This window comes from Hemiscyllium ocellatum, chromosome 21 (assembly GCF_020745735.1).
Source record: "Hemiscyllium ocellatum isolate sHemOce1 chromosome 21, sHemOce1.pat.X.cur, whole genome shotgun sequence".
NCBI lineage: Eukaryota > Metazoa > Chordata > Chondrichthyes > Orectolobiformes > Hemiscylliidae > Hemiscyllium > Hemiscyllium ocellatum.
Genome location: NC_083421.1, coordinates 11,392,897 through 11,415,859, shown reverse-complemented (window position 1 = coordinate 11,415,859; position 22,963 = coordinate 11,392,897). Strand labels below are relative to the sequence as shown.

At 43.3% G+C, this 22,963-nt stretch overlaps 2 non-coding genes across 2 annotated transcripts; both read left to right on the top strand.

Annotated features, from left to right (window-relative positions):
- Window positions 1–2,602: 2,602 nt before the first annotated feature.
- trnai-uau (transfer RNA isoleucine (anticodon UAU)) lies at window positions 2,603–2,698 on the top strand. Its single transcript has 2 exons — window positions 2,603–2,640; window positions 2,663–2,698. It is a non-coding gene; the product is annotated as a tRNA-Ile (tRNA).
- Window positions 2,699–6,705: 4,007 nt separating this feature from the next.
- Window positions 6,706–6,801, top strand: trnai-uau (transfer RNA isoleucine (anticodon UAU)). Its single transcript has 2 exons — window positions 6,706–6,743; window positions 6,766–6,801. It is a non-coding gene; the product is annotated as a tRNA-Ile (tRNA).
- Window positions 6,802–22,963: the final 16,162 nt, after the last annotated feature.

The following is a 22,963-nucleotide window of genomic DNA, read 5'->3' as shown; positions in this document are numbered from 1 at the left end:
TAAGCAAGGGGAATTATATCAGGATGATGTTAGGGCTGAAGTTAAGTTGAAAATTAAATGAAGAGAGGGATCAGTTCAGATGCTTTGCTCAAAAACTGCATGAATCCATGTAAGATAGTGTTCATTCATTGTTTTAGATTAGAATCAGTGCAAACATTTTGATACAGAGAGCAGCACACAGAGGTGCTAATACCCAATACATTATCTGGGCTGACGCCAGTTGTTAAGGTTCACTTGAGAATGTAACTCTTTGAAAGAGATGTTTTGCGATTTACATATGAAAGAAGTGAACCTATCACGGACATTCTAACAGATGAGAGACAGAACAAACAATCAAGGTATTTTTCAATCTATAATTTCAGTTCCATCACACTGTAAACGTTTGCTATAAATTCTGTGTCTCACAATCAGAAAGCTGATTAAAAATGCAGCGAGGAGAACAGAGTTGCGTTCCAGAGGAACACTGACGGGGACGGGGCGCACATGCAGCAACATGCAGCTCGCTCACAGACCCGAACCACTCCCTGTGTGAAAACAGTCTTCCTCATGGCACTTTTACTCCTTTTCCTGGAGACTTCAAATCTCTGTCTAATTGTTCTCGATCCTTTCAGGTGTGGCAGCATTTTCACTCCCGTATTTCCTCTGTCCAGATCCCCTATGACTTGGGAAGCTTCAATCAGACCAGCTTTCAGCTTTCTGTTCTCCTAGGAGAAGTGTCTCTACTTCCCAATCTCTCTTCATTGCTGACATTCCTCAAACATTGCACCTTTCCTGTGAACCTGTCTCCAACCACTTCACCGCTTCCTGAAGTTTCACACCCAGAATTCAGCAATGATGCAGCTGGGGGGATACACTCAGAGTCGGGTGGCGTGGGCGAACACTCGGAGACACTTGTTTACACTTTGACCAAGTGTTAGCCTATGCCCCATCTCCACGTCAGGTAGTCCAACCACATTGAGCGAAGCTGCTTTGTTGGAAAGCGGATCGCACATTTTGGCGAAACTGAGAACAAGCAACAAGAACTCGTCCGGGATTGGAACTGCTGACCTCTCCCATGTGTACAATAGAACAAAGCCCGAAGCGGGAAGCACAGACTTCCACGTACGAACCATCCGATGAAACGTGCAGCGTGTGCCTTATCAGCTGAGACCGGCTCCGAGCGAAATCCGTCCCACCTTGCTCCGGGAATTGGAAGCAGGGAAGAGTTTCAAGAACATCATCTTCTCGTTCTGTCTCCAGTCTGTCCTTTTCCCTGGGACTGGGCCCTGTCTATTGACGGATTATTCAACCATTTTCCTCCACTTGGGACATGAAGAGTTTTTGAAAGATCCACAAAGCTGGAAACTGGGGTCTGTTCTCTATCACTGAATTTCACTCTCTGTCATTTGCCTGCGCCTGATGTTCCGAGAAGCCCTGATCTATGTTCATAAACACTGCTTTGAGTGAGACTTGATCTGACAACTGCGGCATTTTCACACGCCTCCTTGTAAAGGTTTGATTGCAATATTAATTGATTCGCAAACTGTGTTCCGGCTGCACGTGTTAAGAGAAAGAAAATGGAGCAGTACACACGATCATGACCAGGATTTGAAACAACACAGAATACCAACTATTGAACAATCTCGGCGCCACGCAATCTGCCGCCAGGAAACATCAAATAAGTGCAGGGCTGGAGGCGATGCCAAGAGCAGCACCAGAGACACAACACCAGAAAAACTCACCAAATCCCGCACTGAGATGAGGGAACTCAGAGTGGGAAGAATCTATGGAATTCGGGGCCTCAGAGGTTGCAAATGAGATTGGTAGTTTTCGACGGATTGAAAACACCAAGAGCTCAGGGGGTAGTACAGAAAAGTAGCGATGATTAGGAGGCCACCTATGATCTCACTGAACGGCGAGGCGGGGCTCGATGGGCTGAGTGGCTGCATGTGTTATTTGCATTTGTTATGTTTAAAACGAAAATATTCTTCCTTTTGTCGACTTGGTGAATAGACCGTAAGACCATTAGACATAGGAGCAGTATTCACGCCATTCAGCCCATCGAGTACGCTCCTCCATTCAATCATGGTTATTAAGTTCCTCAATTCCATTCTCCCGCTTGCTCCCTGTAAGCCTGGATCCCCTTGATACTCAAGAACCAATCCATCTCAATCTTAAATGGACTCAATCACCCACTGGCCTCGACAGCTTTTTGAATTCCACCACTCTCTGGCTGAAGAGGTTTCTCCTGATCTCCAATCTAAAAGGTCGTTCATTTACTCCACAGCCAGGGTATGTTTCTGTTTGTGATGCCAAAACTCCGAGCAAGATCAACTTCGCGAACTTGGTGCCCAAGATACGGTGGCGATCAGTAATTGAGTCAACCCGACAATGAGGTTGTCATGTTTCTACTGACTAAAGGCCTCAATGGCTGAGAGAACAATGGAGGAAAATATTGAAAATACATTTTTCAACATCAATCCAGTTCCGCACTGTGTAATAAAGCAAATTCCTCAAATAAGTGCGGAACCACATGTGAATACAACCGGAACATCTTCCACCAGGGCCTCTTTGTCAACCGCTGAGGTATAACTCGTGATATTGGGAGGGCAATAAACGTGCGGCTCCAGTGGCGCAATCGGTCACCGCGCGGTACTTATACAGCAGTATGGCGGCGTGCGCAATGCCGAGGTTGTGAGTTCGAGCCTCAGCTGGAGCAGTTTTATCTACTCATGGTCAGACAGTCTACTGAAAAATGCAACTTTCTCTGCATTGACTGATGACCTTTCCTGAACAATACCTCGGCCATCAACCAGCTTATCCTGCAACGATTTGAAACTTCTAGAAATATCTGGGGAGAAACATGCGCAGGTGCTTCTTGTTCAGCTCGAAAATGCTTCCAAACGGCCGACAGCTTCCACTTTCATTGCGGCCAACTCATGTTTGCTTGGTATTTCTTTACTCAACTGGCGACAAACTCACACAGCTCGATGTCATTATCAAAAAGCTATTACATTTATTTCATTGAACCGTGTCAATGTTATCTTCGGCTTTGCTTGGAACATTTGTCTCATTAAAATAAACAACTGCTGAGACCAACAGGATCAAAATGACTCTCAACTGTTTCAAAACGTAAGTGAGATTCAACCACCTCACTTTGGGATATTATCACTTCTACTGCAGCTTGAATAAGGACAATAAACTGCCATTAGGATTCGGAAATCGACACTTCAATAAAAACCTCTCCTATATATCGTGTGCTGTCTTTCTATGTCAGTGTCCCGTTTGTGTGCATCACTTCATTTTTCCCTGAGTTGAATTCAACACGATGATTCATTTTTGTGGATGAAGATATTCTCCCCAACTCTCATTATTCTAAACTCCATGGCTCATGGACTGATTTTATTGGTATGCTCCCGGAGAACAATCTTCTCGTTCCTCTGAATCACTGAATATTTCTGACATGATCTTGAAGGCGAGTATTTCCTCTTCCGGGTTTGCTAATCATCACCGCACTTGCCTACATCGGTGTGCTCATTAAAACCGATGCAGTTGCAGTTAGAGTCATTTCCAAATTGCAGTCCTAACCAATTGCAGTTAGAGTCACATCCAAATTTCACAATCTGATTCCAAGAAAGACTGTCCCAACAGTTACATTCCTCATTGTCGTTTGTTTGTGGGTGGGAAACTTTCCTGAATTGTGCACCTTCCTGCCTCACTGTGTACAGTGATTTACCAAATTCTGAGAATGCTATCACTCACTGTGATCCCTTTTGAATCCCGTTGTATATATTGCTATCACATAACTTATCAAACTACCTTACTTTTCCAACTATGCCAACCAATCTCATTCATGATTCCGATGTGGAGATGCTGGTGTTGGACTGACATGGACAAAGTCAGAAGTCTCACCATATCAGGTTTATTTGAAATCACAAGCTTTAGGAGCGCTGCTCGTTGATCAAGATAAATTATTAATTGATTAGAGTAGTACTTTCTAGACGCAACCAGGAAAATGAAACAGAGGTAATTCATGACCTCAGAGTGCAGGACCCCCTCTGTAACTGAGTTTCCCATTTACTTCGAGGGAGAGAAGGTTGGCCCGAAGCCGATCGTTTAAATCCTAAGCAAGGGGAATTATATCAGGATGATGTTAGGGCTGAAGTTAAGTTGAAAATTAAATGAAGAGAGGGATCAGTTCAGATGCTTTGCTCAAAAACTGCATGAATCCATGTAAGATAGTGTTCATTCATTGTTTTAGATTAGAATCAGTGCAAACATTTTGATACAGAGAGCAGCACACAGAGGTGCTAATACCCAATACATTATCTGGGCTGACGCCAGTTGTTAAGGTTCACTTGAGAATGTAACTCTTTGAAAGAGATGTTTTGCGATTTACATATGAAAGAAGTGAACCTATCACGGACATTCTAACAGATGAGAGACAGAACAAACAATCAAGGTATTTTTCAATCTATAATTTCAGTTCCATCACACTGTAAACGTTTGCTATAAATTCTGTGTCTCACAATCAGAAAGCTGATTAAAAATGCAGCGAGGAAAACAGAGTTGCGTTCCAGAGGAACACTGACGGGGACCGGGCGCACATGCAGCAACATGCAGCTCGCTCACAGACCCGAACCACTCCCTGTGTGAAAACAGTCTTCCTCATGGCACTTTTACTCCTTTTCCTGGAGACTTCAAATCTCTGTCTAATTGTTCTCGATCCTTTCAGGTGTGGCAGCATTTTCACTCCCGTATTTCCTCTGTCCAGATCCCCTATGACTTGGGAAGCTTCAATCAGACCAGCTTTCAGCTTTCTGTTCTCCTAGGAGAAGTGTCTCTACTTCCCAATCTCTCTTCATTGCTGACATTCCTCAAACATTGCACCTTTCCTGTGAACCTGTCTCCAACCACTTCACCGCTTCCTGAAGTTTCACACCCAGAATTCAGCAATGATGCAGCTGGGGGGATACACTCAGAGTCGGGTGGCGTGGGCGAACACTCGGAGACACTTGTTTACACTTTCTCCAAGTGTTAGCCTATGCCCCATCTCCACGTCAGGTAGTCCAACCACATTGAGCGAAGCTGCTTTGTTGGAAAGCGGATCGCACATTTTGGCGAAACTGAGAACAAGCAACAAGAACTCGTCCGGGATTGGAACTGCTGACCTCTCCCATGTGTACAATAGAACAAAGCCCGAAGCGGGAAGCACAGACTTCCACGTACGAACCATCCGATGAAACGTGCAGCGTGTGCCTTATCAGCTGAGACCGGCTCCGAGCGAAATCCGTCCCACCTTGCTCCGGGAATTGGAAGCAGGGAAGAGTTTCAAGAACATCATCTTCTCGTTCTGTCTCCAGTCTGTCCTTTTCCCTGGGACTGGGCCCTGTCCATTGACGGATTATTCAACCATTTTCCTCCACTTGGGACATGAAGAGTTTTTGAAAGATCCACAAAGCTGGAAACTGGGGTCTGTTCTCTATCACTGAATTTCACTCTCTGTCATTTGCCTGCGCCTGATGTTCCGAGAAGCCCTGATCTATGTTCATAAACACTGCTTTGAGTGAGACTTGATCTGACAACTGCGGCATTTTCACACGCCTCCTTGTAAAGGTTTGATTGCAATATTAATTGATTCGCAAACTGTGTTCCGGCTGCACGTGTTAAGAGAAAGAAAATGGAGCAGTACACACGATCATGACCAGGATTTGAAACAACACAGAATACCAACTATTGAACAATCTCGGCGCCACGCAATCTGCCGCCAGGAAACATCAAATAAGTGCAGGGCTGGAGGGGATGCCAAGAGCAGCACCAGAGACACAACACCAGAAAAACTCACCAAATCCCGCACTGAGATGAGGGAACTCAGAGTGGGAAGAATCTATGGAATTCGGGGCCTCAGAGGTTGCAAATGAGATTGGTAGTTTTCGACGGATTGAAAACACCAAGAGCTCAGGGGATAGTACAGAAAAGTAGCGATGATTAGGAGGCCGCCTATGATCTCACTGAACGGCGAGGCGGGGCTCGATGGGCTGAGTGGCTGCATGTGTTATTTGCATTTGTTATGTTTAAAACGAAAATATTCTTCCTTTTGTCGACTTGGTGAATAGACCGTAAGACCATTAGACATAGGAGCAGTATTCACGCCATTCAGCCCATCGAGTACGCTCCTCCATTCAATCATGGTTATTAAGTTCCTCAATTCCATTCTCCCGCTTGCTCCCTGTAAGCCTGGATCCCCTTGATACTCAAGAACCAATCCATCTCAATCTTAAATGGACTCAATCACCCACTGGCCTCGACAGCTTTTTGAATTCCACCACTCTCTGGCTGAAGAGGTTTCTCCTGATCTCCAATCTAAAAGGTCGTTCATTTACTCCACAGCCAGGGTATGTTTCTGTTTGTGATGCCAAAACTCCGAGCAAGATCAACTTCGCGAACTTGGTGCCCAAGATACGGTGGCGATCAGTAATTGAGTCAACCCGACAATGAGGTTGTCATGTTTCTACTGACTAAAGGCCTCAATGGCTGAGAGAACAATGGAGGAAAATATTGAAAATACATTTTTCAACATCAATCCAGTTCCGCACTGTGTAATAAAGCAAATTCCTCAAATAAGTGCGGAACCACATGTGAATACAACCGGAACATCTTCCACCAGGGCCTCTTTGTCAACCGCTGAGGTATAACTCGTGATATTGGGAGGGCAATAAACGTGCGGCTCCAGTGGCGCAATCGGTCAGCGCGCGGTACTTATACAGCAGTATGGCGGCGTGCGCAATGCCGAGATTGTGAGTTCGAGCCTCAGCTGGAGCAGTTTTATCTACTCATGGTCAGACAGTCTACTGAAAAATGCAACTTTCTCTGCATTGACTGATGACCTTTCCTGAACAATACCTCGGCCATCAACCAGCTTATCCTGCAACGATTTGAAACTTCTAGAAATATCTGGGGAGAAACATGCGCAGGTGCTTCTTGTTCAGCTCGAAAATGCTTCCAAACGGCCGACAGCTTCCACTTTCATTGCGGCCAACTCATGTTTGCTTGGTATTTCTTTACTCAACTGGCGACAAACTCACACAGCTCGATGTCATTATCAAAAAGCTATTACATTTATTTCATTGAACCGTGTCAATGTTATCTTCGGCTTTGCTTGGAACATTTGTCTCATTAAAATAAACAACTGCTGAGACCAACAGGATCAAAATGACTCTCAACTGTTTCAAAACGTAAGTGAGATTCAACCACCTCACTTTGGGATATTATCACTTCTACTGCAGCTTGAATAAGGACAATAAACTGCCATTAGGATTCGGAAATCGACACTTCAATAAAAACCTCTCCTATATATCGTGTGCTGTCTTTCTATGTCAGTGTCCCGTTTGTGTGCATCACTTCATTTTTCCCTGAGTTGAATTCAACACGATGATTCATTTTTGTGGATGAAGATATTCTCCCCAACTCTCATTATTCTAAACTCCATGGCTCATGGACTGATTTTATTGGTATGCTCCCGGAGAACAATCTTCTCGTTCCTCTGAATCACTGAATATTTCTGACATGATCTTGAAGGCGAGTATTTCCTCTTCCGGGTTTGCTAATCATCACCGCACTTGCCTACATCGGTGTGCTCATTAAAACCGATGCAGTTGCAGTTAGAGTCATTTCCAAATTGCAGTCCTAACCAATTGCAGTTAGAGTCACATCCAAATTTCACAATCTGATTCCAAGAAAGGCTGTCCCAACAGTTACATTCCTCATTGTCGTTTGTTTGTGGGTGGGAAACTTTCCTGAATTGTGCACCTTCCTGCCTCACTGTGTACAGTGATTTACCAAATTCTGAGAATGCTATCACTCACTGTAATCCCTTTTGAATCCCGTTGTATATATTGCTATCACATAATTTATCAAACTACCTTACTTTTCCAACTATGCCAACCAATCTCATTCATGATTCCGATGTGGAGATGCTGGTGTTGGACTGACATGGACAAAGTCAGAAGTCTCACCATATCAGGTTTATTTGAAATCACAAGCTTTAGGAGCGCTGCTCGTTGATCAAGATAAATTATTAATTGATTAGAGTAGTACTTTCTAGACGCAACCAGGAAAATGAAACAGAGGTAATTCATGACCTCAGAGTGCAGGACCCCCTCTGTAACTGAGTTTCCCATTTACTTCGAGGGAGAGAAGGTTGGCCCGAAGCCGATCGTTTAAATCCTAAGCAAGGGGAATTATATCAGGATGATGTTAGGGCTGAAGTTAAGTTGAAAATTAAATGAAGAGAGGGATCAGTTCAGATGCTTTGCTCAAAAACTGCATGAATCCATGTAAGATAGTGTTCATTCATTGTTTTAGATTAGAATCAGTGCAAACATTTTGATACAGAGAGCAGCACACAGAGGTGCTAATACCCAATACATTATCTGGGCTGACGCCAGTTGTTAAGGTTCACTTGAGAATGTAACTCTTTGAAAGAGATGTTTTGCGATTTACATATGAAAGAAGTGAACCTATCACGGACATTCTAACAGATGAGAGACAGAACAAACAATCAAGGTATTTTTCAATCTATAATTTCAGTTCCATCACACTGTTGTCAGGTATTCACTTGGGACATGAATAGTTTTTGAAAGATCCACAAAGCTGAAACTGGGGTCTGTTCTCTATCACTGAATTTCACTCTCTGTCATTTGCCTGAGCCTGATGTTCCGAGAAGCCCTGATCTATGTTCATAAACACTGCTTTGAGTGAGACTTGATCTGACAACTGCGGCATTTTCACACGCCTCCTTGTAAAGGTTTGATTGCAATATTAATTGATTCGCAAACTGTGTTCCGGCTGCACATGTTAAGAGAAAGAAAATGGAGCAGTACACACGATCATGACCAGGATTTGAAACAACAGAGAAATACCAACTATTGAACAATCTCGGCGCCACGCAATCTGCCGCCAGGAAACATCAAATAAGTGCAGGGCTGGAGGCGATGCCAAGAGCAGCACCAGAGACACAACACCAGAAAAACTCATCAAATCCCGCACTGAGATGAGGGAACTCAGAGTGGGAAGAATCGATGAAATTCGGGCCCACAGAGATTGCAAGTGCCCCCCACGAAGACTAATCGAAGACTGAGATTGGTAGTTTTTGACGGATTGAAAACACCAAGAGCTCAGGGGATAGTACAGAAAAGTAGCGATGATGCAGGAGCGGCCCATGATCTGATTGGATGGCAAAGCGGGGCTTGATGGGCTGAGTGGCTCCATGTGTTATTTGCATTTGTTAAGTTTAAAATTAAAATATTCCTTTTCATGTTCACTTGGTGAATAGACCGTAAGAGAATTAGACATCGAAGCAGAAATCAGGCTATTCAGCCCATCGAGTACGTTCCTCCATTCAATCATGGCTGATAAGTTCCTCAACTGCTGAAAATGTGTTGCTGGAAAAGCGCAGCAGGTCAGGCAGCATCCTGCTCCTTGGATGCTGCGATTTTCCAGGATTGTCCTGCTCCTTGGATGCTGCCTGACCTCCTTCGCTTTTCCAGGATTCTCCTGCTCCCCGGATGCTGCCTGACCTGCTGCGTTTTTCCAGAATTCTCCTGCTCCTTGGATGCTGCCTGACCTGCTGCACTTTTCCAGTAACACATTTTCAGCTCTGATATCCAGTATCTGCAGTCCTCACTTTCTCCCTGTGGGAGGCACGGTGGCACAGTGGTTAGCACTGCTGCCTCACAGCGCCTGTAGACCCGGTTCAATTCCCGACTCAGGCGACTGACTGTGTGGAGTTTGCACGTTCTCCCCGTGTCTGCGTGGGTTTCCTCCGGGTGCTCCGGTTTCCTCCCACAGTCCAAAGATGTGCGGGTCAGGTGAATTGGCCATGCTAAATTGCCCGTAGTGTTAGGTAAGGGTAAATGTAGGGGTATGGGTGGGTTTCGCTTCGGTGGGTCGGTGTGGACTTGTTGGGCCGAAGGGCCTGTTTCCACACTGTAAGTCTAATCTAATCTAAAAGTTTCTCAACCCCTTTCTCCCTGGAACCCTTGATCCCCTTGATACTCAAGAACCAATCTATCTCAATCTTAAAGATATTCAATCACCTGCTGGCCTCCCCACAGCTTTTTGAATTCCACAGATTCACCACTCTTTGGCTGAAGAGGTTTCTCCTTATCTTCAATCTAAAAGGTCTTTCCCTTACGTTACGGTTATGCCCTCCGGTCCTCACCTCTATGACCAATGGAAACATCTTCCCAACATCTACTCGATACATGCCATACAGTTTTCTATTTGTTTCAAGTATATTCCCCCTTAGGCTTCCGAACCCCATTGAGTATAAACCCAGAGTCCTCTCACGTTCCCCACTTGTTCGGTTTCACATTCCTGGGACAATTCTCATGAACCTCCTCTGAAGGTGCTTTCGGGCCAGTACATCCTTCATGAGGAATTGGGCCAAAACTGTGCACAATACTCCAAATGTAGTGTGACCATTTTGCAAGGTTTGTGAAGGTTTGTAGCTCAGGTTGAGATTTAGGATGGAGGTTTGCTTGCTGACCTGTAGGTTTGATATCCAGACGTTTCGTTAGATGGCTAGGTAACATCATCCGTGGTGACCTCCAAGTAAAGCAAAGCTGTTGTCTCCTGCTTTCTATTTATATCTTCCTTCTGGATGGGTTCCTGGGATTTGTGGTGATGTCATTTCCTGTTTCTTTTCTGAGCAAACTTACACCCTGAAGGAGTGTGACCAGACCCACATAGAGACTCAGAAGCATACTCCTGCTGTTGTATTTAAGTCCTTTCCTCGTAAAACCTTCCCTCCATACCAGGCAACATCCTAGTAAATCTCCTCAGCAATTATCAAATGCCTTGCTGAAATCCATATACACCACATCAACCGCTTTACTCTCATCTACCTGTTTGGTCACCTTCTCAAAGAACTCAATAATGTTTGTGAGGCACGACCTATCCTTCAAAAAACTGTGTGGACTATCCCTAATCAAATTATTCTTTTCTAAATGATTATAAATCCTATCTCTTTTAACCTTTTCCAATACTTTACCAACAACTGAAGTAAGGCTCATTGGTCTATAATTACCAGGGTTGTCTCTACTCCCCTTCTTGAACAGGGGAACCACATTTGCTATCCTTCAGTCTTCTGGTCTTATTCCTGTAGGCAATGACGATTTAAAGATCAATGCCAAAGGCTCAACAATCTTCTCTCTGGCGATAAATCCCACCCTGCCCAGGGGGCGTATCTATTTTCACACTCTGCAGGATTTCTAATACCTCTTCCTTGTGAACCTCAATCCCACCTAGTCCAGTCGCCTGTATCTCAGTATTCTCCTTGACAACATTGTCGTTTTCTAGAGAGAATACTGTCGAAAAATATTCTTTTAGTGCTTCCCCTATCTCCTCTGACTCCACACACAACTTCCCAATACTATCATTGATTGGCTCTAATCTTACTCTTATCATTCTTTTATTCCTTAAATACCTTTAGAAAGCCTTAGGGTTTACCGTGATCCTATCCGCCAACAGCTTCTCATGTCTCCTCCTGGCTTTTCTGAGCCCTCTCTTTAGGTCTTTCCTGGCTGCCTTGTCATCCTCAAGTGCCCTAACTGTGCCTTCAGATCTCATCCTAACATAAGTCTTCTTCTTCTTGACCAGAGATTCCACTTCCTTCGGAAACCACGGCTCCCGCGCTCTACAGCCTCTTCCCTGCCTGACATGTACATACTTATCTAGGTCACACAGGAGCTTTTCCTTGAATGTGCTCCACATTTCTAATGTGCCCATCCCCTGCAGTTTCCTTCCCCATCCTATGCTTTCTAAATCTCGTCTAATCGCATTGTAATTGCCTTTCCCTCAGCTGTAACTCTTGCCCAGTGGTATACACCTATCCCTTTCTATCACTTAAGTAAACATAACAGAACTGTGATTGCTGATACCAAAGTGCTCACCTACTTCCAAGTCTAACACCTGGCCGGGCTCATTACCCAGTACCAATCTAATGTGGATTCACCCCTTGTTGGCCTGTCTACATACTTTGTCAGGAAGACACTGGACAAAAACTGGCCCATCTATTGTAATCGTACTATAGTGTTCCCAGAGCAGGATTTGTAATTCCTGCGGTGGCTGATAAAGGTGCCAGGAGGGGAGGGTGGATTGTTAGGGTTGTTGACGAGGTAATCGCGGAGAGAATGGTCTTTACAGAAAGCAGGTAGGGGTGGAGAGGGAAATATATCTCCGATGGTATGGTCCGTTTGTAGGTGGCGGAAATGTCGGCGAATGATGCGAACCGTATAGAGGTTGGTGGACGGTGGAAGGTGAGGACCGGGGGGTTCCATTCTTGTTGCTGTCGGAGGGATGGGGGTTCAAGGGTGGAGGTGGGGGAAGTCAATGAGATATGCTTGAGGGCCTCATCAACAACGTGGGAGGGGAAATTGCAGTCTGTGTAGAAGGATGCCATCTGTGTGGAACTGGTACTCCTGCGAGCAGATGCAGTGGAAATGGAGGAATTGGGAATAAGGGATAGTATTTTTACAGGAGGCAGGGTGGGAGGAGATGTAATCCGGGAGTCCTCATTGGACAGAGATGCAGATATAGAGATGTAAATGCATTACTACAGGATCACACATAACACACACACACACACAGACACACACAGAGAAAGGCACACAGTGACATGCATCGACAAAAGAAGTAAACATAATTCCAGACAGAAGCACACAGGCACATATCAGACACACAAACACACATGGAGTTATACAGCACAGAAACAGAACCTTCAGTCCAACTAGCCCATGCTGACCATAATCCCAAATGAAATTTGGACTGGGGTGTACAAAGTTAAAAATCACACAACGCCAGGTTATAGCCCAACAGGTTTAATTGGAAGCACACGAGCTTTCGGAAGGAGCGTCGCTCCGAAAGCTAGTGTGCTTCCAATTAAACCTGTTGGACTATAAACTGGCATTATATGATTTTTAACTTTTCCTCTTAATCATGAATTGATCTAAATGTCTTTAAATCATTTCAACTATACCCACTTGCACCACAATCTCTGGAAATTCATCTTACACACGAGCCTTTCTGTTTAAAAAAAAAGCCCAATTTGTCTTTTTATAGTTTGGGAGAAGATTTGTAGTTCGGGTGCTCGTTGTTGTGGTTCTGTTTGCTGAGATGGGAATTTGTGTTGCAGACATTTTGTCCCCTGTCTAGGTGACATCCTCAGAGCTTGGGAGGCTCCTGTGAAGTGCTTCTGTGATGTTTCCTCCGGCATTTATAGTGATTTGTACCTGCCGCTTCCGGTTGTTAGTTCCAGCTGTCCGCTGCAGTGGCCGGTATATTGGGTCCAGGTCAATGTGTTTATTGATTGAATCTGTGGATGAGTGCCATGCCTCTAGGAATTCCCTGACTGTTCTCTGTTTGGCTTGACCTATCATAGTAGTGTTGTCCCAGTCGAATTCATGTTACTTGTCATCTGACTGTGTGGCTGGTAAGGAAAGCTGGTCATGTCGTTTCGTGGCTAGCTGGTGTTCATGGATGCGGACCATTAGCTGTCTTCCTGTTTGTCCTATGTACTGTTTTGTGCAATCCTTGCATGGGATTTTGTACACTACATTGGTTTTGCTCATGCTGGATATCGTGTCCTTCATCCTGGTGAGTTGTTGTCTGAGAGCGACTGTTATTTTTTGTGCTGTTATGAGTCCTAGTGGTCGCAGTAGTCTGGCTGTCAGTTCAGAAATGTTTTTGATGTATGGTAGTGTGGCTAGTCCTTTGGGTTGTGGCATGTCCTCATTCCGTTGTCTTTCCCTTAGGCATTTGTTGATGAAATTGCAGAGGTATCCGTTTTTGGCGAATACATTGTATAGGTGTTCTTCTTCCTCTTTTTGCAGTTCTGGTGTACTGCAGTGTGTCGTGGCCCTTTTGAACAGTGTCTTGATGCAACTTCTTTTGTGTATGTTGGGGTGGTTGCTTTCATAGTTTAAGACTTGGTCTGTATGTGTGACTTTCCTGTATACCTTTGTGGTGAAATCTCCGTTCGGTGTTCTCTGTACTATCACATCGAGGAATGGGAGTTGGTTCATCAACACCACACTCACAGGAATCCGATTCACTAGAGAGGAAGAAAAGGACAACCAACTCTATCTCTGGACCAGAAGGTCTGGATTCAAGCCCTGATTATCTTGGAGGTGTGTCACAGCATGTCAGAACTGGGTGATGAACAAAACACACAGGGGAATAATGTTACAGATTTAGGGTTTTATGACAGTTAATGGTACTGTCCCACCTCTGGACTCAAAGGGCGTCATTCAAATTGTACACAGCTATTTCATAATCTATCTGAACAAGTTGATTTATATTATTTTACAATTGTGGTTTGATTGAGTAGGAAGAGGTGTCAGTATTGAATTTCAGAACTTAGATCTGAGATGACAGAAAACATAGCCAATCGTATTGATTGGAGTCAAATTTGCAACTTCTAGAAGTTTATAAAATCATGAGGGGCAAGGATAGATTGAACAGTCAAAGTGTTTTCTCCAGAGTTGGTTGGGGGGTATGCAAATCTAGGTTTAGGTGAACGGAAAAGATTTAAATGGGACCTAAAGGACATATGTCTTGTGCAGAGGGTGTATGGAATGAGCTGCCAGAGGATGTCGCGGAGGCTGCTCCAATTATAACATTTAAAAGATATCTGGATGGGGACATGAAAGGGAAGGGTTTATAGGGAAATGAGCCAAATCATGGCAAATAGGACCAGATTAATTTCGGAGGTCTGGTTATCATGGATGAGTTGGACTGAAGGGTCTGTTTCCACGCTGTACAACTCTATACCTCAGTGATCCAATTGATCAAGAATTATTTGTAATATTAGACAATGTTCTTCACTGTCCACTGTACAGCTAACCTGGGTGGCATCCACAGACTTGCTAATCATGCCTGCTATATTCTTACCTCAGTCATTGATATAAATGACAAGCAAAAGTGGATGCAGCACCGATCCCTGTGGCTCACCGCTGGTCACAGGCCTCCAGTCTGAAAAACAGTCCGGCATGACCAAGACCATGCTCTGTGTTCTGTCATTAGCAGAAACACACCGAAACGGACACACGCACATAGCATATTCATACAGAGACACAGACACACTCATGTCTTTAAGGCTGTAGTAGATATATTTTGATTATTAAGGAGATTGGGGTTACAGTGAGAAGGCAGAATAATTGTACTGTGAAACATGTCAGCCACGAACAAACAGCGAATCCTACTCAATGGGCCAAATGGCCTAATTCTGCTCCCAATGTCTTGTGCTTAATGGTCTTAGTGTTGGAATATAAAAGCACTGTTGTGCTACTGAGACTTTATAAAGCTCTGGTTAGGCTTCATTTGGAGTACTGTGTCCAGTTTTGGTCCCTACACCTCAGGAAGGACATACTGGCACTGGAACGTGTCTAGCAGAGATTCACGTGGATGATCCCTGGAATGGTAGGTTTAACATATGAGGAACAGCTGAGGATCCTGGGATTGTATTCATTGGAGTTTAGACGATTAAGGGGAGATCTAATAGAAACTCACAAGATAATACATGGCTTGGAAAGGGTGGACGCTAGGAAATTGTTTCTGTTATGCGAGGAGACTAGGACCCGTGGATACAGCCTTAGAATTAGAGGGGGTAAATTCAGAACAGAAATACAGAGACATTTCTTCAGCCAGAGAGTGGTGGGCCTGTGGAATTCATTGCCACGGAGTGCTATGTATGCCCGGACACTAAATGTCTGCAAGGCAGAGATTGATAAATTCTTGATGTCACAAGGAATTAACGGTGACAGGGAGAATGCAGGTAAGTGGAGTTGAAATGCCCATCAGCCATGATTGAATGGCGGAGTGGACTTGATGGGCCAAATGGCCTTACTTCCACTCCTATGTCTTATGGTCTTATGGTCTTAAAGTAGTACAAATGTCCTCTGTGGAGAAAAATGTAGATTGAGTTTGGTAAACATTACTGAACAGGGTCAATGGGATTATAGGATAGTTTTGAGGGGCTGAATGGCCTGAGTCTTTTCCTATTTGATGTGCACTTATTTCTCAAAAGAGAAGATGACTTGCTGTGTAGTCAGCATAAATAAAAATTAACGAGTCTCCCATTTAAGATGACACTATCATTTGGGCTGTGCTGTCCATGGTGTCCTCATTCCCAGGGAACAGTGAAGATTGGGTCATTGAAGATATTCAAGGCTGAACTCGATTGACCTTTGATAGACAGGAGAGTGAAAGTTTGTTGGGAATTGACAGGAAAGGGGTGTTCAGCTGCAATGAGATCAGATCAGACGTGATCTTTCAAAATCGAGCAGCAGGCTGGAGGGGGGTGAATGGCTAACAGCAGCTCCTTATCCTTGCATTGCTCTCTCAGTTACACAGGTTAAGGAAGACCCCATTCAGCCCGTCAGGATGATTGCAATGAGACAGAAGGAGACCATTCTATCCCTCAAAATAATTGGTCAGGAATAGAATAAATTATTTGAGTACATTATACATCACAGGAGGAGGCCATGCAACCTTCCTGGGTTTCTACACAGGAACAGGGGATCCTTGGTGAGCTAACAGGAAATACAGAGTAGAGGTTATTATTTGTTTTCAGGTTGGAAAGCTGTTAGTAGTGGAGTGTCTCAGGGATCAGTATAAGGTCATCAATAAATTATAATGTAAATGAATGATTTGGATGATTGGGCAGAATGAATTGGAGCTCAATTTGCTAAGGCACAAGAATAATCATTCAATAAGATGTCAAGTGGAGGCAGAGCATCTGCAATGGGATACTGACAGGGGAGGTTAATGAGCAAACCTTCAGCAAAAAAAAACACACACAATGTGGGTGATGGGAATTTTTTATTTTGGGAATAAGATGAAACAAACATAAATTATTTAACTTGAATTTCAGAGCACGGAGGTCCAGAGGGATTTGTGTATCCTTGTACATCAATTACATCATATTATTCAGAAGATGCAGCAAATGATTTGGATGGTAAATGGAATGATGCTTTCTTATAAAAAGGGTATCTCGTTTGATCTGAGGGGTATTTTTGAATATTTGTACAGAAAATTGCTGAGACCACATCCGAGGCAGGATGGTAGGTTATGATCTCCTCAACTGAAAAAAAAACACAATTGGATTTGAAGCTTTTCAGGGATGTTTGTCTTTCCTCAGTATTGGGATGAAGGCATTCTGTTCTGAAGGATTAATGGTTCAGACCTGAGAATGTGAAATGTTCTTATTGATCATATAAAGTCTTGAGGCGAGGGGAGCTGGTAAATAGTTCTTGCGTGGGAGAATAAAACTGGGGAAGTAATTTAAGAATACAATGTAGTCATTTTAACAGAGACATTGTGAAGACATTAAGTGTTTTATTTTTAAATTATGTGGTACATTTCAACACATCTTTAAATCAAATGGGGGCATTTGTTGCTAACGAAATGGTGCTGTGTACAATAGCAATAATGATATCGCTAAATGGAGCAGGGGATGTGGCGGAGTCATATAGTACAGATAGGGCGACCTCACATGGTTCAGTTTGGCTTCAGATAACATTATTGTGTGATTGAACTCAGAGAGGGAAAAATGTAACTTTCCAGAGTAGGAATGACCTATTGCTCCCTCTCTCTTTTCCTCTTCCTACTCAAGTGTGTGCAAGCTTATACACTTGATATTCATCTTTACCCCTCTTGGAGGTTTCCTGTTAAGCATTGATTGCAATTTTCCCACTGCCTAAAGCAAAGCGAATTCAGCCAAATCCAACTGTTCCAGGAAGATATCCCATTGACAGCAGCTTGTGTAAGCAGGAAAACTTCAGATGCTGAATAACGTTTTGGATAATCTGTTTGTTTTCCTTTTATGTTGAGTTCAACTTTAATTGGCCAACATTCTTTTAACTTAGCACTCTCTATATTTAGTTTTTCTGTTTGCCATCAGATGTGTGTATGTGTGTGACTTTTTTGTATATGGGACTGAGTGTATGACAGACGATGTACTGTGACAATATTCTCCCTTTAACAAGGCTATTTTGTCCCTTTTTTTATTGAGAGAGGTCATTAAAAACAGAGGTGAAGAAATGGCAGAGGTGAGGCCAGTTCTCCCAGTTCAGGTTTATTTCTAGTTTGGTTCAATTCTAGCAGAGAAGCTGCTGCAGAAAGAAAAGATTCCATGCTTCAGCAGATGAGTCTTGCCTGTCTTTTCACTCTGCAATCTCTCCTGTCTGTAAGAACCTGTGTTCGTATTTACCTTTTTCCAAGGGGTGTGTTTACAGGATATTATATGAATTGGAACAGTTCCTTAGGTAATTTTCTGAATCGGGTCAGTTGAGTTCTCAAATAGTTAAATTATTCTAAATTCTGTTTTCCTTTCTTCGTGTTTAGCTGCAGTTTTTAAAAAGAAATCTGTTTTCTGGAAGCTGAGTGGTTTGATCACACCTGGAATACCCACTTCACATCTGCCTTTACAATAACAAAAAGTTAAAATTTTCGCCACCTTCTTAAAATACTTAAAGTGGAGTCTGGCCTGTCCATAACAGAATATGTAAGTGTGTGTGTGTGTGTGTGTGTGTGTGTGTGTGTGTGTGTGTGTGTGTGTGTGTGTGTGTGTGTTCGTGCATGTGTATCAATGAGAGTGTGTGTGTATGTGTCTGTGTCTGTCTGTGTGTGTGTGTCTGTATGTGAGGGTATCTGTGTGTGAGTATCTGTGTGTGTGTGCTTGTGATTTTGTCTGGGTGTGTCTGTGTGTGAGTTTCTTTGTGTGACTGTGTGTGTTTGTATGTGTGTGTCTAAGTGACTTTGTGTATGTGTGCTTGAGTGTGTGTAAGAGAATGTGTGTGTGTGTGTGTGTGTGTGTGTGTGTCTAACTGTGTGGGTGCAGTATGTGTATTATCTGGAGCATTCTTAGATAACTATTCATGTACATATTTGTGATGTTACATTTGCAATATCTAATCTGTCATTCATCTTTCCATCATAATTTGAGTAAATTTGCTTTGATCATAAACTGGCTATTTTAGCAGATTAAAGAAACCTACCCACTTTGTTTCTAACAATGAACCTGACCCACTCTCAGAACCATATCACCAAGCTGGTTACAAAGAAAGTTTGTTGTAATCAATGGAAGAATGGGATAAGAAATGGAAACAGTGACTGTAAAATCTAGAGAACTACAGACCGGTGAGCCTGACATCAGCGTTGGGTAAACTGTTGGAAGGGACTTGGAGCAAGGATTTACATGTATTTGGAAAGACAAGGACTGATTAGAGATAGTCAGCATAGATTTGTGCGTGGGTAATCGTGTCTCACTAACTTGATTGAGTTTTTTGAAGAGGTAACAAAGACGATTGATGAGGGCAGTGCGGTAAATGCTGTTTATATGAACTTCAGCAAAGCTTTCGAGAAGGTTTTGCATGGTAGACAGATTATTAAGGTTAGATCATATGGGATTCAGGAAATCTAGACAATTGAATACAAAATTGGGATAAGGGGAGACAACAGAGGATGGTGGTGGAAGATTGTTTTTCAGATTGGAGGTCTGTGACCAAGGGAATGCCACAAGAATCCGTGCTGAGTTCATTGTCTCTCATCATTGGTAAACATGAAGTGGATGTGAATATTAGAGGCATGGTTAGCGAGTTTGCAGATGACACCAAAACAGGTGGTGTAGTGGGCAGCAAGTAATATCTCAGAGTAAAACGGGAGGTTGATCAGATGGAACAATGGGCCAAGGAGTGGCAGGTGGAGTCTAACTTAGTGAAGTGAAGTTTTGCATTTGAGAAAGACAAACCAGGGCAGGACTGATACAGTTAATTGCAAGTTACTTGGGAGTGCTGCTGAACAAAGAGACCTTGGAGGGCAGGTTTACAGTTCGTGGAAGTGGAGTCAAAGATGTACAGAATAGTGAAGAACACATTGGCACGCTCGCCTTCATTGGTCAGTGCATTGAGTATTGGAGTTGTGATGTCATGTTACAGCCATACAGGACCCTGGTGAGGCCATTTTGCAAAACCTGAGCATGGTTTGGTTGGCTCTGTTAAAGAAAGGATTTTGTTAAAATTGAGACAGTGTGGGAAAAATTGACTGGGATATTTTTCCATGGAGTGTCAAGGGCTGAGCTGTGACTTTACAGAAGTTTACAAAATCATGAGAGGCATGAGTAGAGTAAATAGAGAAGGTCAATTTCCCTGGGGGTGGAGGTGTTCAAAACTAGAAAGCATAGCTTTAAAGTGAGAGGTGAAAGAGTTTAAAAGGACCTTCAAGTCAACTTTTCACATGGATGGTGGTGAGTGTATGGAATGAGCTGCCAGAGGACCTGGTGGAGGCTGATGCAGTTACATTGAAAAGACATCTGGACGGTTACATGAGCAGGAAGGATTTAGAGAGATATGGACCAATTGAGAGTAGATTAGGTTAGGATACCTGGTTGGCATGGACAAGTTACACCGAAGGGTCTGTTTCCATTCTACATCTCTCCATAAGAGGGATTAGGAGAATTTCTAAAAGGGATGTTTGAGTGAGAATTCTCTTCCCCAGATGCTTGTGGTACCTCTTTGTTTATTTTTATTCAACGCTGAGCTAGTTAAATATTTGACATGAATCATGGATAATGGGATACAGACAGGCATGTGGGGTTGAGACCACAACCTGATCAGCCACAATTTTAGTGCCTAGTGGGCAAGGCCCACAGTGTCTAATGACCCACTCCCACTCCAGGGTCCCATGTTCCTGTGTTCCATTCAGCCCCTCAAACCAGCTAGAAAGGAACAGTTGAAGGGCCATTTGCTCCTATAACCTGGTATATAGAAGTAGAGAAGACCATTCAGCCCCTCAAGACTGTCAGACACGGTTTGGGGTGGTTTGGAAAAAGTAACTGGAAAAGCCAAGCTGAGTATGAAAGAGGTCCTTCTTCTCTCTTTCCTGAGCGTCCTCTCTCTGCAACATGCTTCATTTGTTGGTGATGTTATAGACTCAGATTCACTGTGTGTATAGGTCCCATAGCTCAGCCAGAGATGGCTCACTAAATCCTCTGGTCCATGAGCACAACATTCAATAATAGAACATCCAGGTAAATAGCACCCACTACATTTCCAATGACAGCATGTGTGAATATCAGAAACAGGAGCAGGCCGCTCACGCCCATATCACCCCCAAGCTTGCCTTGCCTTCACTTGGATCATGGCTGATCTGCTCTCGGTTGCAAATGCTCTTTCATGCCCGATTCTTCATCACCATCAACTCTCTAACAGGTCAAAATCCCTCTGCTTCCTCTTTAAGTACCTTCAGTAATCGCATTCCCTAACTCTTTGAAAGAGAGAATTTCTAACATTCGTTAATCTCTGTTTGAAGAAACCACTGCCTGCTCCTCCACCGTGACCTATTGATATGAATGAAAGAGGTGAACACAAGGGCTCAGGTAACGGTGACTGGCCTGATAACAAGACAGCATTTGACTGAGGATGGCATCAAGGAACCTGAACAAAACTAAACATAATGGAAACAGTTGTTAAAATCCTCACTGCTGGAGTAATGTAAAGCAGTGATTCTCAAACCTTTTTTGGCCACAGACCCCCAGGAGCTAATCTCCAGTTTTCTTATTTTAAAGGCAAATATAAATTGCCTGTTCCCGTGTGTGTGACGAATCAAATTACTCGACGTTAAATAAAACATGACTTATTTAAACACTGTAGCTGAAATACAACCAAACAAAGGAATTTAGAATGACAACTCTTTTGGAAAATTTAACACTATAATTGGTACAGTAAGTATTATTGATTTACTGTTCCAAAACATCAACAGTCCATAAACACATCCCATCCCCTGGCAAAAAGGAATATTCGGGCATAAATTCTCAGATACATTTCTCCAATCCGATAGGAAAAAAACACTTCCAGAGAAAATTGAGAGAGAGTAGCAGTCAGGTGCATGCACTGAATCTTCCAACAACTTCAACAACTCCTGACGCTACTGAAAAACCAAACCCAGAAATCCTAATCTGTAAGAGCTGGCCCCACCCATTCAGGCTGCACTAGAGATAACCCAAGGCCACCCAATGTGTTTATTCAAGTGCTCTTAACTGGCCGGTGTTGCACCTCTTGTTCAATCTCTCTCTTCAAAGAAACCAGGACAAAATAACCATTGAAAGCTACAGCATTGTCACACCAGTCAGCACACAGAGCAGTTAAACAGAAACCATGGGGAGCCGAATAATGCTCTTGGCCATTTCCAGTCGGGCAAAGAAGAAGCTATTCAGTACCTTCAGTCACTTACACAGGAACACGAGGAGGCCGTTCAGTCCCTCGGGTCACTTGTACGGGGGGAGAATGAGGCAATTGATGTTCAAATTCCCTCAAAACTTTTAAATGTTAAAAAAAAGCTGAGCGCTGTTCTGGCAAAATGCATAGAAACAAAGATAACTGCTTGAAACCCGTTTTTCAGCACGAAACTCAAATTCACACCTCAACTCTAAAAGACCAATTAACCAGACCGAACAGTCGAGACTGAAAATTAAGTTTACACTTTGGCCTACCCCAAACCAGACATTAGGAGGGCTATATAAATACCAAGATATTAAACTCCATCAGTATTCATGCACAGAGATAACGGATATTCCACTTATCCCAAATCCATACTCTAAACATGATACTCATTACATTGACTATAAATGTGCAAACATGCACAATTACAGTCCTTTTCAAGTCTGTTGTACTCCTGCCACCGAATGCCTCCATCTCTCATTTGAGTCTCTACAATGTGTAGGCAGTCACACTTGCTTGTGCTGCACAGGCACAAGTTTTAAATTGAATGTTTGTAACAACAAGCTCTCTCTAAACAGTTGAGTATTTTTGTCCTTAGATTTCTCCACGAACTTCAATCGGTTATGATCAGTGTATAGAGAGTCATAGAGATATACAGCATGGAAACAAACCCTTGGGTACATCCCGTCCATTCTGACCAGATATCC